This window comes from Nicotiana tabacum, chromosome 11, assembly GCF_000715075.1.
Source record: "Nicotiana tabacum cultivar K326 chromosome 11, ASM71507v2, whole genome shotgun sequence".
NCBI classification, from domain to species: domain Eukaryota; kingdom Viridiplantae; phylum Streptophyta; class Magnoliopsida; order Solanales; family Solanaceae; genus Nicotiana; species Nicotiana tabacum.
In genome coordinates, this window is record NC_134090.1 from 132,060,697 (window position 1) to 132,076,697 (window position 16,001).

The window sequence follows — 16,001 nt, forward strand, 5'->3', positions numbered from 1 at the left end:
CAGTGCAACCTCTATATACCCTTCTAGCAATCACAGAATCTCCTATCGGAGTAGATACCGCGAGGGGTTTACTTATCAATTCAGGTTCAATGCCAAACTTATTAGCCACAAAAGGTGTAACATATGATAATGTAGATCCCGGATCAATCAACGCATATACATCATAAGAAAACACAGATATAATACCTGTAACAACATCTGGAGACGACTCGAGATCCTGTCGACCGACTAGAGCATAGGTTCGATTTTGAGCACCACTCGAACTCGGCACTGCACCTCTACCCCTACCACGACCTGTCGACTGCTGAAAACCCCGTGCTGGAGGTCGAACTGATGAGGAAGAACCAGACACAGATCCAGTCGGCTGAGCCATACCATCACCTCCTCTATTAGGACAATCCCGCATCATATGGCCAGGCTGCCCGCACGAATAGCATGCATCAGAACCTCGACGACACAGTCCAAAGTGGGCCTTGCCGCACTGATCACAATGTGGTGTTGGGGGTCTCATCTGACTAGTATCCCTGTGATGTTGCGAGCCAGATACCCGCGAACTCTGACCTGGACCAGAATAGGATCGATCATATCGAGGCCTCTGAAACTGTGGAGGAGCACTAGCTACAGGTGGCGCCGAACTCCTCGAAAACTGTGGCCTGATGCGGCCTCTGAAGTCATCAGAATACCCTACAAATCTCGCCCTCTTATGCTGGCCCCTATCCTGCTCCCTAACTGCCCTCTGCTGGCGCTTACGATCCTCTAGGGTCTGGGCATAAGCTTGAATACGGGAAATATCCATGCCCTCCACCAAGGAGGCTATCGTACACTCATTTATCAGATGTGGTCCCAACCCATTCACGAACATATGCACCCTATCACTCATCTCGGCCACCATATGGGGAGCATACCTTGCCAAAGAATCAAACTGCATACTGTACTCTCGCACACTCATATTACCTTGTCTAAGGTTCAAGAACTTATCAGCTCTAGCTCGTCGTATCTCAACTGGCAAGTAGTGACAAAGAAAGGCCTCAGAAAATTCCTTCCACACAGCTGGAGGAGGGTTCGGACCCCTGGATCTCTCCCAACTATCATACCAGAGAACCGCTAAATCCCGTAGCCGATAAGAAGCCAGCTCTATTGCCTCTGTATCACTAACATGCATAACCCGAAGTGTACGATGAACCTGGTCAATAAAAGTCTATGGGTCCTCCTTGGGGTCTGATTCGGTAAACACTGGAGGGTCTAAATTAATAAAATCACGAACTCTTGTACTAACTGGTTTCTCAGCAGCACTTGTATTCTGCCTCTGAGCCTGAGCAGCTACCAAGCTAGTCAATAACTGCAAAGCACTCCGCATATCCTGGTCTGGAGTGCCAGATGGAGGAACTGGAGGTGCTGGGTGCCTTCTAATACCCTCTGGAGGAGATGGAGTAGATGAGGTATGAGAGGGAATCTCACTTTGAGCCTCACTTTGTCCTGCTTTAACTTGGGGCACCTGACTGGTACCCTCTCCCGCTGTTGTATCAAGCCGTCTACTAATCGTTTGCTTCCTAGTCGAAGGCATCACTGGAAAAAAACAAGGTGAATATTAGAGACGAACACTTACGACTCAACTCTACGCACGATCTAGATTCAGGAAGAAGGTAACAACCCTAGATGTCATGTAGCCTCCTGATTATAAATGTGGCGCGCTACACATCCATAATCAAGACTCTACTAGACACGGCTCATAGACAACCCCTAGGACAGACTTGCTCTGATACCAAGTTTGTCACGACCCAAACTGAAGGGCCATGACTAGCACCCGACCACACTTGCCGAGCACCAACGTACATTTCATCTAACCTTCATTATTATCTTTTAAGGCTGACAAGATCAATATAAATGGTAGACCTAGATCATGGACAACCAGCAATAAAATATGACGGCATGAACATACATAGCAGGGGATGACCAGACAATCAAGAAACTACGTATAAGGTATGAGCTACCACGCTACTATGAAAGACTATACAACAAAAACTAGCCGACAAGGCATACCAAACTATACATGAGCCGACACCTGTCTATGAGCCTCTAAAAGAACATAAGTGTTGCAACATAGCCGGAACAGGGCCCCGACATACCCATAATGTCTATAACAAAAATTGCATACCAAGACCAAGGCAAGTCCGGAGAAGGGATCTCGCCAATCACCGCTGAACTGGACAGTCTACTGTGGTGGGGGAGCTGCACCTGCCTGTCTATCAGGACCTGCAGCACGACATGCAGCGTCCACAAATAAAAGGACGTCAGTACGAATAAAGTACTGAGTATGTAAGGCAAGGAACCATAAATACGATCAGTAATGTAAGCAAGGATAGAGAATATACAACCTGTAACATCTTAGTACCTCTGAGGGCTACTTACATGAAATGCATGATACATATGTATAAATACATAAACCTTTAAAGCATTCGCCTCTATGGGCATCATCATCATCATATCGTACCCGGCCATAATAGGCTCGGTAGAATCGTACCCGGCCACGTGGATCTCGGTAAAACCCAACTGATCAGTGGTTGCACAATAGGTGTCGTACCCGGCCAACTATAGCGTGGCTCGGTAGAGTAAAATAGATACATATATATAGTGCATGAACGACTCATGGAATCACATTCTAAACCTTTCGGAGTGACGTAAGGTCGGAATCCTCTGTACACGTTATTAGGACTAACTCTTCACTATGAACCTTATAAGAATCAAGAAGTACCAACAACATTGATAACATAAGAATAAGAGAAGCAACATTAACATCAGTCGTTCCATAAGAGGGAAAACAATGTAAGTACTGCTAGCTTCTAAGAGTAGAGTATCTTTGGAAGCTCGTTCATTACATTATGTACAATCGGAGTCGTGCAAAAGAAGGAAAGGGATAGCCTCACATACCTTGTATATACTGCCCCAATCTCAAGCTATGCAATTGTCAAAACTCCTTAGTCTACAATAAGAGAAACGATACTATCGTTATCATTTAAGCGTCATAACTATTATGTATCGACCACAACCTATTTTACGATGAAACGGACAGCACCTCCCCTATATATATATATGACCTCACACCATTCAAAACAGTCACCAAACAGCCCAAACAACATCAATAATAAACATATTGAGCCTCCCAAAATAGTCCACACACAGCCTAATCACTCCATACATACGACGACCACCGTAGTCGTGTCAAACAACCTGGAAATGTTACGAATAACTATCAGCCCATAACCCTACATATATATATGGTGTTTATCCACACCCTTCCTCCTCCAAAACTCCACAAGATAGTAGTAAAATACGCAGCCCAACAACAACGCAAAACAGTCCACAAAACAATAACATTACTTCCAAGCCTTTCGATATATATTTCACAAGTTCTAGCTTCAATGGCTTAGCCGCAACTTGGATAATCTTAAATACATATAGAGTAAGAGGTTCCTTACCTTTATACAGAAAGAAAAACTCCAAATTGACCTTAAATTTCCATGAAATATCCCTCCAATGCTGCCACAACAACAAAAAAGCAAAACTAGCGATCAATTAGTGTTTTCGGCACTAGAATCACTTTAGAAGGCTTGAAATCACCTAGGATTGATATTAATAACATGAGGGAGTATTTACAGAACATAAACCCTTTAAAACAACCTCCCACACGAGCTGGAACAACACAAAAATGAGCAACAACAAGAAGAACAAGAGACTTACTAGCGCCACGGAATTCCCGACACTTGATTTGTGTTGTTTGCCCCTTTTTTGGGTCTTGAATCTTGAGAGAACCTTGAGAGGATGTTCCTAGGGTTCTAAGGTCTGAAAATAGTGAAAGGTAATGACTTAAAACGGGTTGTAGGCATCCTATATAGGTCCAAATATCTTAAACCGACTTAGTGGGCCCCATAGAGAGGTGCTTGGCGCAGTCTCGCAAAAATGCAAATATCTCTCTACTACGAGAATGTATCGATGAACGGTTTAATGTGTTGGAAACTAGAATCATAGATCTTTAATTTGGTTGGTAGACCACCCTGTAATTCCTTGTAAATTATGAGCAAAGATTAGAAACATTTGACCTAATGTTTATGTAAAATTATGAACCTAAGTTGCGACAACGTTTGTCGACTTTTGTTTCATAACTCGTTTGACTTCAAGACTTATGATACGGATATTATATGATTAAAATACCTTAATAAATGACCTCTTGAGTGTATTAAGCACCGCTAGATTACCTGAAAATACGAGTTACAACATCCTTGATTCATTTAACTTCTAATACTGGTTAATCACCCTTATACACTCTTGTATCACTTAAGACCAATAGGATTGACTTCTTATCATCTCAAAGATAATTCCTTCTTGGATTTATGTTAACTAATATATGGCATGAACTAACACATGTGGATATGGGTTGTAACATTTTAGGTCCTAGACTACCCGGACTTACATATAATAGTAGCTATGCACGGACTCTCGTCACCACGTGCATACATAGCCCCCACAAATAGAAGCGCATAACCAATTATTTCACCTATGGGGACAATTCCCTCTTACAATGTTAGAAAGGAGACTCACCTCGCTTCGAAGATCTATAACCGGCATTCCACGCCCTTTCGAAGACTCGAATCGATGCTAAATGATCCAAAACTAGCCAATAATTATGCAAATCCATTAATATATGTTCAATTACTCATTACAATCCAATTTATAACAATTCCTAACCCCGATCGAAAAGCTGACAAAATTGCGCTCGGGCCCACATGCCCGGATTCCAAAAAATTTCAAAGATAAAGTTTACCCATAATCTCACGAACCCAAATATATAATTTGCTCTCAATTTCATTCCCAAAATCGTGGTCAAAATTCAAGAATATCAAATTTCTAGGTCTTCCTCAAAATCCCCAAATTTCTACAAATTTCGTTGTCTAAATCCATATATAAACCTTGTATTTACAAAAAACTAGTAGAAATCACTTACCTCATGCTTGGTGATGAAAATGGCACTCCAAAGTTGCTCTAAAATCGGCTCCCATGAAAGATTTGAGAAAAAAATGAGCCAAAACCCGTTTTAAAACACTTCACTGCCCAGGAGACCCTTCTATGTGATCGCAAACAATGCTTCACGATCGCATAAGCCAATCCCAGGGCATCCAAATTCTTGCATAGTGCGATCGCAAACACACCCCTGCGATCGCATAAGCCAAAACCAGCAACCTCCAATTTCTTCCTCTATGTGATCGCACATACACCCTTGCGATCACATAAGCCAATACCAGCTACCTCCAAATCTTGCACTATGCGATCGTAGACCCACTCACGCGATCGCATAGAGTAAAAACCTGCTGCACTCACACCAGAAAACCAGCAATCCTCACAAGGCTAGAATCGACCCGTTGAGCATCCGAAACCTGCCCGAGACCCCCGGGACCTCAACCAAACCTACCAACCAGTCATAATACCTCATTCAAACTTAGTTGAGCATTGAAATCACCTCAAACAACATCGAAATCACGAATCGCAACCTGATTCAAGCTTAATGAACTTAGAACTTCAAACTTCTATACTCGATGCCGAAACCTATCAAATCACGTCCTATTGACCTCAAATTTTGCACACAAGTCACATTCAACATTATGGACCTACCACAACTTCCGGAATTGGAGTCCGACCCCGATATCAAAAAGTCAAATCTCGGTCAAACTTCCCAAAAACCTTCAGAATTCTATCTTTAGTCAAATGACCCCGAAAGGACCTACGGACCTCCGAATTCACTTCCAATCGCATTCCCAATACCAGAATAACCATACGGAGCTATTCCCAGACTCGAAATCCCAAACGGACATTGATAACATTGAAATGCAATTCAACCCAAACTTATGAGATTCTTCTAAAATGCTAACTTCCACAATAGGCGCCGAAACGTTCCCGGGTCTTCCAAAATCCTGTACAAACATACGCCCAAGTCCGAAATCATCATACGAACCTGATGGAACCTTCAAATCATGATTCCGAGGTCATTTACTCAAAAATCCAACCTTAGTCAATTCTCTCAACTTAAAGCTTCCGAAATGAGAATTATCTTTCCAAATCAATTCTAAACTTCCTGGAATTCAATTCCGGCCGTGTGCACAAGTCATAATACCTGAAGTGAAGCTGCTCATGGCCTCAAACTGCTAAACGACGTGCTAGATCTCAAAACAACCGGTCGGGTTGTTACATTCTCTCCCACTTAAACATACGTTAGTCCTCGAACGTGCTAAGAACTGCGCTAGAGTTGCCCGAAATCATTGTTTAAGACCTTGAGCACGTACCCGAGCTACCACAACTCAGCTGGGCACCCTAGCTCAATCAATCTGAAGATATCCTTTTTCACTTAAGCAAATAAGCCTTAGAGCCCAATTCCAACATCTGGAATTCTCTGTCAGGCCTGTTCCAGCATACGCTCACCGTATTAATAACTACATGCAGCACCAAAACATGACTGCATACCTTAGCTGAATTCACACCTTGCACCACTTTACTCACAGGACCACAATAACATTCTCTGATCAAATTATTCGAAATTCCACGAATCTGATGCTCCCATTGCACCTCATGACATACATAGGTCTTGCTCTAACTCTTACAATACCGCCGCGACGGAAGAGATGTGTAGATATTCATAACCAACTACTGAATCAACAAATCATTGGGTCTATACTCCTGACAAGAACCATCACCTCATTCTGAACCAAATAATGGTCTTAGCTCCTTAATATACTTCATATAACCAGATTGCACTGATCCTAAATCCAATGATCTTGTTTCACCTAGTACGAACTGCTCAGGCAATAAGCCACCCAGACGTGACCAAAAGTTTCATATGATGCCACAATGTACCAATAGGCTACCAATTTGAACGCGATACAAAAGGAAAACGAACTCTGAAAAGGAAATCCAATTACCCCGCTCGTGAATCATACATGCGACGCGGGCACACAGCTAATATGAGTTTTCCTTAGAAAAATAGGAAACAAAACACATAAAACAGACATAGGGAACTGTACTCAATATCACACTGTTAATAGATATAGGAATCTGTACTCAACACCACACTATTGCGGTGCGCAACCCGATCCAAACAACATACCCATGGCAGCGTGCCACCCGATCCACCCATAAAATTCACATAAGGAGATACACACCGAGCCAGATTGCTCATTACAACAAAATACCGAATGTCGTTCACAAGCACGCTAAGTGCATAATACCATCCCTGGGGAGACATATAGCGCTATAAGCTACAAACTCAAGCACAACTGAGGTGCGATATACGATCTGAATCTCAAGAGTCATTCTGCTCATATAATATCATCTCTACGTGGAACCTCAACACATAAGAAATTCAACAAGTCGTCTCACAACTCACACGGCGCAATACATCATTACATGAAATAGTTGACGATGAAATAACACCCCGACTACTCCTCCATAAGGAGCGCATTGCTGAAATGAACACATCTGGCCTGATATAGAGCCCATATTCACATTTAAATCCATCCACATACCTCAAGCTGATTCTGATCGCACTGAACTAAGCTAATAACCTTTCAAAGGTCCATAATAACTCCCTTTTTCTCATAACACACAAGAACAACCATCATAAACCGGAGTAATCCTCCACAGTCCACAACCTAATAAACTGAGTGCCCTCCAGGCATCAATTCTCAATTTAACGACATCACCACAATTTTCATACTTGGTTTAACTCTTCAATCAATCAAGTGACTACATGTCACACTTATACAACCTTCCTATGGGGCACGCTCCCACAACCTTCTGTAACAGATAACAGGTTTGTGCATCCAAGCCACCGGCCGCTGAAAAGCGATCAAGAATCCTTAACCAAGGTGCAAAGCCTTTTTCACACAACACCGATCTTAGGTGACGTTGAAGACAATACCAACTTACTTTAAACATCGAAAATCCTTTCCTGCTCATCCGAGCTCGTGACATCCTTGTCAACACCGAACTACAACCTTGACCTTCACTTCAAAATCCATACCACCCATTGCACCCAACATGCTAATATACGATAGAACACGATTTTCATCATAACTCTGGAACCACTAATAGATTAACACTACATCATATAAAAACTTTTCACTTAACTCATTTCAGAAGAACCATCGTAACACGCAGGTGAATTCTCATAACCGTAGAATATGCAATCTTCAAGTAGTGGTATAAGCTACCATAGCCCTTCCGGGATCCGCCTACACATAACAGGTCATAACAATAGAATACTTCCGAATAAAATCAATTACGGCGACCGACAAGCCTCACAGGTGCCGTCACAAATCACATGCATAACTTGATCATGCTGAAGGAACTAATCTCTACCACTAATATGCCAATTCAACTATGGCTAACCAATCTATCTTCGTCCAATTTACCCTTGATTGCCTTTGAAATAATAATAACACCATTCAACACATAGCACACTCCATCTCCACTCATCCCGAGTGACCCTGAATCACGAGACCACGCTGTCTCAAATCCCACGAACCGCTTCATATCTCCCTTGTGCGCACATTCGTATCCTCAACTGGTATGCCCATTCTAAAAATCCCTCTAAGAATCTGAAGTATTTTCTCATTTTCCTCCCAAATGCTACACTGCAAGTAAAAACATCATAGAACATTCTGGTCCTCTTCTCATAAGCTGCTACAAAAGCTTGATTCTTAACCGTACCTATAGGCTCAAAATCATTAGGCACCACACTTTACCCTTTGAATCCACTAGGACCGTTGTTGAGAGTGAACCACTCTGACTTGGCCTCGAATATAATTAACTCCATGAATCTTCTAGCACATGAATACCCTCTCCACGAAGCACCCGGCAGAATCACTTCCCTTGAAACCCGCATCTATACAAGGCATAAATCCTGAATCCTTCCCCAAGTCTGAACATGAGCCAATAAGGCCAACCATAGCACACCTTTAACAATTCCTTTGAAAGAATTACCACTTATGTTCTTTTCCCGCAGCTGAAATAACCCATCAATATGCTAATAACCAGAAACCTCGCAAGTAGTTAACCATGCAACCCAATCATAGGTGGCGGGACTCTCCCACTTAGATTGAAGCCACCATTACACAACTCTGGAATTCACCAGGATTCCTTATCTCTTATTGACATAACCTTGCGCAATCAACCGCCAAAATTCTCGGAATCTTTCTACAAAACCCCTTTTTATACTCTGAATCATTAACCACATTCTCACGACCGATCTCTTTACTGTATAACCAATAAAATTCTTCCCAAAAGCTTCGCCAATCATGCGACCGCCGATCTGCTCACTGGAGATAACCCACATATGGAATTTACGTGCCGACATCTTCCAACGCTGCTGCACGGGGTACAATCACTACGACATCACTAACCCATCCTGAGTCTGAGCTCACTCTCTAGCTGCACAAGTCCATTCACCCCTCATGGGCATCAATTAAATGTGCGGCAACATCCTTCCAATTCAAAGATATGTTGTATCCTTCTTCATTTCAAGCAGCTCCTTTCCGTTATATCAAATCTCTTGTCGCATAATAGTCCATACTTCAAATTAAATACGTAGAGCCCAATCACCAATCACTAAAATTTTCAAATCATTCCAAACTCTCCTTAAGGTGCGTAGTCATCCTACCACAAAGACCATATGCAACTCCCCCACTCTCCCACTTTGGCATAACTCATCCCTTTAATCGACTACTCGACCGTTGCTTCTTATACCTGGCCTTCTAGAAATTTTAACCACCACCTGACACTCCACACATGACCTTCCTCATCCTTTGTCGCTCAGTCGTTGCCTTAAATAGAATCTATCTTCGTAGCACTTGAACCCACAAATCGCTACTAACTTTAAACCTTTCCGAAGATCATTTTTCTCGAGCCGTCAATATTAGAAATGTTGATTCAATCCTGAACCACCGCACCCCGTGATATCTAACAGTCGTTTCTCCAATATTATTTCACAATATCTTACCCCAAAGGCGAATTGCAGAAGACCATAACACCGGCGAACTTAACACATACAATCGAGGATGATGACACTATATCACAGATGAAAATTCCACCACGCTCGAAGATACCAAGTCTCGTTACTCCATCACCCCAAATCCAAACATTCATAGGCCAATTGTTTTTCCTCCGCCGGAAATGAAATATCATATCTCTGAATCATGCACTGAGTGGACTTCCTGTCAAAACATTCACCGCCCCAACTCATAGTCAAGTATCCTATCATCAACTCAATACTGTGCGATAACCAATCGTGAGTATCATAGCAACCTGTGCATAGCCTCCAAGCTCTTAGAAGCACAATTATCGAGCCGAAATGATAGAAAAATCCTTTCGCAAGGCGATGACAATAGCCCAATCAACTATACCGAGAGAAACATCCCGCACCACATCAGTAGTACCATTACAATTCTTCAATTCTCGATTTATAACAAGCGGTATGCGTTGTGTAAGATTGAATAGGATGGAAAAAAAGGCATTAAGTCTCAAGGAATTAAACCGCACGATGAGGAATCAAGAAGGGAAGTGCTCCTAACAGCCCTGCAGCCTCTCGAAGATAAGTACAGGCGTCTTTGTACCGATCCGCAAGACTCTACTAGACTCACTCATGACTCGTGAGACCTAAGGGAACCTAGTGCTCGGATACCATGTTGTCACAACCCAAATTTCACTAAGGGTCGTGATGGCGCCGGACACCGCTGTCAGGCAAGCCAACCAAAATATTTAATTAAATTCTCGTTTTAATAATTTTGAAAACTATAATTTTTCTTCAATTTTACCAGTAAAAGATAATCGTTTCAAATCAAATATGAATGTTAAGAAATTAATACAAGATACCGCATAATCATCCCAGAACCCGGTATCACAAGTGCATGAGCATTTACTAGGGAATGAAATAAAATACAGTAATTGTCCGGAATACAAGTGGACAGAAATGAAAATACAGTACAATACTCTAAAGGAGATTCTGCTGGCTACGGACGTCTCGATAAATGCAATTCACCTAAGTCTTTGTATCAACCATGCCGCTATGCCACTAAGCCACTAGCCACATATGAACCTGTGCAACAAAAATGCACAGCAATTGTAGTATGAGTACGAAAACAACCTGTACCCAATGAGTATCCTGTCTAATCTCGAAGAAGTAGAGACGAGCGGTCGACTTCGACACTTGCTAATGGTCCAATGATACTATAGTAAAAGTGTAAGGAATTCATGGATTTCATAAAGCAAAATTAAACTCATAAAGCCAGAAAGCAGGTAAACAACTTCTCAAATAATAAAGGATTTCCAAAGAGTTATTGTTCATTATCTTTATCAATTTATCTCTGGCGAGGAAGGGTAATTATCAACATTTAAAATTCTCAGGCAAGCAATACAAGCATGCGCATATCATGCCGAGGTCGTACGTCCTGATCCAACATAAATGTAAAATGTGCACTGCCGAGGGTCGAGCGGCGCGAACCATAGATGCATCTATTATCTCGCTCGCGAATCATACATGTGACGCGGTCAAATTTAAATAAACAATCACCCTGCTCGCAAATCATACATGCGACGCATGTACACATAGAAATACATGCTCAAACAACCAATTAAGAATTTATCGGGGAACGTTTATCCAAATAAAAGTCAATTCTCTTTTAGTGATTTAAGAAAATGAAGTTTAATCCTTTTAGAAATTCATTTACCGATTCGATAGGATTTAAGCAATTCAACTGCCAACAAGATTACAGATATTCCAAGTATAGCATGCTTTTAGGTCCTAGACTACCCGGACTTACATATAATAGTAGCTACGCACGGACTCTCGTCACCACGTGCGTACATAGCCCCCACAAATAGAAGCGCATAACCAATTATTTCACCTATGGGGACAATTCCCTCTTACAAGGTTAGAAAGGAGATTCACCTCACTCCAAAGATCCATAACCGGCATTCCACGCCCTTTCGAAGACTCGAATCGATGCTAAATGATCCAAAACTAGCCAATAATTATGCAAATCCATTAATATATGTTCAATTACTCATTACAATCCAATTTATAACAATTCCTAACCCCGATCGAAAAGTTGACAAAATTTCCCTCGGGCCCACATGCTCGGATTCCAAAAAATTTTAAAGATAAAGTTTACCCATAATCTCACGAACCCAAATATATAATTTGCTCTCAATTTCATTCCCAAAATCGTGGTCAAAATTCAAGAATATCAAATTTCTAGGTCTTCCTCAAAATCCCCAAATTTCTACAAATTTCCTTGTCTAAATCCATATATAAACCTTGTATTTACTCAAAACTAGTAGAAATCACTTACCTCATGCTTGGTGATGAAAATGACACTCCAAAGTTGCTCCAAAATTGGCTCCCATGAAAGATTTGAGGAAAAAATGAGCCAAAACCCGTTTAAAACACTTCACTGCCCAGGCGACCCTTCTATGTGATCGCAAACAATGCTCCGCGATCGCATAAGCCAATCCCAGGGCCTCCAAATTCTTGCACAATGCGATCGCAAACACACCCTTGCGATCACATGAGCCAAAACTAGCAGCCTCCAATTTCTTCCTCTACGCGATCGCACATACACCCTTGCGATCGCATAAGCCAATACCAGCTGCCTCCAAATCTTGCACAATGTGATCGTAGACCCACTCACGCGATTGCATAGAGTAAAAACATGCTGCACTCACACCAGAAAACCAGCAATCCTCACAAGGCAAGAATCGACCCGTTGAGCATCCGAAACCTGCCAGAGGCCCCCGGGACCTCAACCAAACCTACCTACCAGTCCTAATACCTCATTAGAACTTAGTCGAGCCTTGAATAACCTCAAACAACATCGAAATCATGAATCGCAACCCGATTCAAGCTTAATGAACTTAGAACTTCAAACATCTATAATCGATGCCGAAACCTATCAAATCATGTCCGATTGACCTCAAATTTTGCACACAAGTCACATTCAACAATACGGACCTAACACAACTTTCAGAATCGTAATCCGACCCCGATATCAAAAAGTCAACTCTCAGTCAAACATCCCAAAAACCTTCAGATTTCTATCTTTAGCCAAATGACTCCAAAAGGACCTACCGACCTCCGAATTCACTTCCGATCGCGCTCCCAATACCAGAATCACCATACAGAGCTATTCCCAAACTCGGAATCCCAAAAGGACATTGATAACACTGAAATGCACTTTAACCCAAACTTATGAGATTCTTCCGATATGCTAACTTCCACAACAGGCGCCGAAACGTTCCCGGGTCTTCCAAAACCCAGTCCGGACATACGCCCAAGTCCGAAATCATCATACGAACCTGCTGGAACCTACGAATCCCGATTCCGAGGTAGTTTACTCAAAAATCCAACCTTATTCAATTCTCTCAACTTAAAGCTTCTAAAATGAGAATTCTCTTTCCAAATCAACTCCGAACTTCCCGAAATTCAATTCCGACCGTGCGCACAAGTCATAATACCCGAAATGAAGTTGCTCATGGCCTCAAACTACTGAACGACGCGTTAGAGCTAAAAACAACCGGTCAGGTCGTTACAATATCATTACAAAGTTTGCATTTAACTCTATTAGTACCTTCTATTTCGTCAAAATATTTCCAAACCTTACTTCTTTTTCTCCGATTACTAGTCAGGGCCACAGGTGGTCTGCTACGATTACAACGACCACCAAACCTGCTACCAGCTCCAACAGTACTAGGTGTAAGTGGTATCTTATCTTCCATTTCTAATTCATTATCTTCTATACTGAAATCTTTCTGGAATTGTTCATAATCTATATTATTATCAGGTAATGTTTCTGGAATATTTGTAGAGTCATTTAAATTACTACCAGATGCTGAAGTACTACCTCTTTTTTTATTTCCCTGATTAGTAACCTTACTACAAACTCTTTTTGCAGCATTAAACATATTGTAAAAATTTAACTACTAGCAACAATTAAATATGCAAATAAAATAGTAAATAAGAGAAAGAGTTAGAGGCAGTGCGCCGAATTCGGAAATAAATTGAGCATGTGATGATTTCGCAACTCCAATGTTACCACGAAGAAACGTCAATTGTTCCAATTTTGAAGTTCAATTGTTCAAACTTCAAATAATAAATACTACGATAAATTAAATTCCAAAAAAAAAGAGCCAAATAGTTGAAATAAGGTCCACTATTAAAAAAAATTAACTAGCCGTTATACCGGTCTGGGTCGGTCCGGGCCGGGCCGGTTAACCGGTTGAACAGTAAAAATTGTTGACCGGATTGGTTAACCGATAGAATTTAAGTAGACGGAACAACCCCCCTACCCCACCTGACCCCCTTGTACCGGTCCGGACCGGTTTCGATTTTAACCGGTCTGGGCCGGTTCGGTTACGATTAAACCCGGCCCGTTAGAAGACTCACTCCCTCACTAAATGCATCATGTTGTGAATGTTAAAGAGTAAATTTTATGGGTGGACAGTCAATATTTTGTCTTCATTATGTAAAAGTATATTTTTTTTGTTGTGTAAAAGTCATTCAACTTTGTGTTCATTACTCAAAAGTCGTCTCTCTTTCTTTTATTACACAAAAATTATTTTACCTTACTATAATTATCTTATCTTGGCCATATTTTATAATACTTTTACTTGAAAAATCTATTATGCCCTTGATATTATATAATTTCTTTTATTTATGTAATACCTTCTATATTATATACTATATAATATATTTTTACCAAGGTATTTTACTTGGAATTAAAATAACTTTATATTATATTATTTTTTATTTTTGTAATATATTCGTACATTTAATTTTACTATGGGACTGAATTTGTTTAATCATATTCAAACATGAACATATTGTAAAATTTAAAAATAAAAAAAAGTATTTGAAATATAAAAAAAAAGATATTTTTTTAACAAATGATAGTTTTTTTTAGTCAGTAAACTCTAAAAAAATCAAAGATATTTGTGTTAAGTTTCTTAAAGCTTTATCTGTTAATATTATTTATTTAAAATAAATATTAATCTGATGTGTCAATGTTTTATATATGAGTATTTTATTTATTGGATTAACGAATATGGCTTGGCTGATAAATTGTGAGCTTTGATTTTATAATTTTTATTAAAAATATTTCATTAGATATGATTAATTAAAAATATTTCATTAGATATGATTAAGAACGTTGACTTGAGATTTGTTCACAGTAATGTTGTTGACAAATCTTTCTCTTAGATAATTAAGGATTTGCAAAGCCAAACTTTGTATTCGTCTGATCTTTTTCTGAGATGAAGAAGAAAACCTTATTGATAAGATATTATTTTATCTATTATCGATCTCGTGGTTATTTTGCACCTTCTTGAGCAGGTCAACAATTGTCCTGGGTGGTCTTGATGAACACAATGTTTTATGACCAAGAACGAGCGCCAACCCAATAATCCTTGCCATTAATATCATCAGGTAAACCGAGTAACGTAGATAATCCATTCCCTTGGTAGTATTTTAATTAGCTTTTACCTCGAAATATAAAATTCATATCTTATCATGTCGGGGTTCTATTTTGCACTTTTTTGAGCAGGTCAATAATTGTTCTTGGGTGGTCCTGATGAACACAATATTATATGAACAAGAAGGCAGCTGATCACGCCCAATTATGCTTTATAAAAAGGATAAAGCGATCGTTGTAAATATATTCCAGTTAACAAGTCCAAAGTCGAATCTCATAGGGAATTAACCTATTAAACACAGCTATTGGACTCACACAAATTCACGTATTCAATCTTCAGAAATATTTAAGTAATAAATTGGATGTTTATTAACTAAATATACGTAATAAAAATGCAATAAATAAGAACTAACTACGAACGGGTTGTAGACAAGAATTGGAATGATCTAAGGTTCTGATTTCCCCTATTGTCAGAATCATTTCCGCTATGTTTCC